Raw genomic sequence first — 1037 nt, 5'->3', positions numbered from 1 at the left:
CTCAACACATCCCTGGCTGGCTGAGAAACTGCAAATGCGCAGGGGAGACTCCAGAAAACCCAGCAGAAAGTAAAAGCCCAGGCAGATCTGACAAGTGGGTGAGCTGTGGACGCACTTCCCCAGCACACGCAGACACGTGGCCGAGGTATCTGAGCACATCTTCCCAAATCATTGGCTGGCAACCAAGCTAAGGAGACAGAGACACAGGGCGATGCTCAAGAAGCCAAACTAAAAACGTAATAAAAAATCTGAACAGAGTACCAACATACATGAAACGGGAATTCTAGAAGGAGCTAAGAGAAAGAAAGGCCAGAAAAAAATCATTTGAAAAATTAATGGCTAAAACTAATAAATGTGAAGGACATTAATTTACAGTTCTAACTCTATTAACCCCAATAGGATAACTACACAGAGATCCATCGCTAGACACATTGTTAACTGCTGGAAACCAAAGGGAAAGTTTTAAAAACAGCCAGAGAATGTGCAGGAGAATGACATATGATTAGTGGTTCACTACTCATCAGAAACAGTGAAAGCCATAGCCACTGAAGTGAGATAGATACTCAAGGTGCTGAAAGAAAAACTGTCGACCAATAAGTTTTTATCCAGCAAAACCACCCTTTAAAACCTAAGGGCAAAATAAAGGCATCCCCAGATTTAAAAAAACATTGAAACAGTGCTAGCAGACCTGTCCTACAAGAAATACTACCAGACACATTGGTCAGCCCCGTGGACTGAAGCTCAGACTGAGGCGCATGTTCCCAGACGTTGTATCGGGATGCTCTGGGGGGGAAAGCATTTTTAATAGGATGTGCTTGCTGCACCTTGAAGGGGTGTAGAACAGAGGTAATGATTAAGGGGAAGAAGATAAGATACCTGGGATGATGTGTGTTTTGACCAGGAAGATAGATATTGCATAATTCATGGCTATGTCATTGTCAAATGAGATTTTGTGGTTTTTTTCTTAAGGATTTTATTGGGAAATTGGGGGAGGGGAACAGACAAGTTGCTGTCCTTTTGTTCTTCAGTCTAGTTGT

At 42.5% G+C, this 1037-nt stretch overlaps 1 protein-coding gene across 1 annotated transcript in view; it reads left to right on the top strand.

Annotated features, from left to right (window-relative positions):
• Positions 1 to 1037, top strand: part of PGD (phosphogluconate dehydrogenase) — a 25034-nt gene that overhangs the window by 942 nt on the left and 23055 nt on the right. The window lies entirely within an intron of this gene.

Source organism: Hipposideros armiger, unplaced genomic scaffold, assembly GCF_001890085.2.
Source record: "Hipposideros armiger isolate ML-2016 unplaced genomic scaffold, ASM189008v1 scaffold_46, whole genome shotgun sequence".
NCBI classification, from domain to species: domain Eukaryota; kingdom Metazoa; phylum Chordata; class Mammalia; order Chiroptera; family Hipposideridae; genus Hipposideros; species Hipposideros armiger.
Note: the sequence above shows the minus strand (reverse complement) of the source record. Positions and strands in the feature narration are given on the sequence as shown.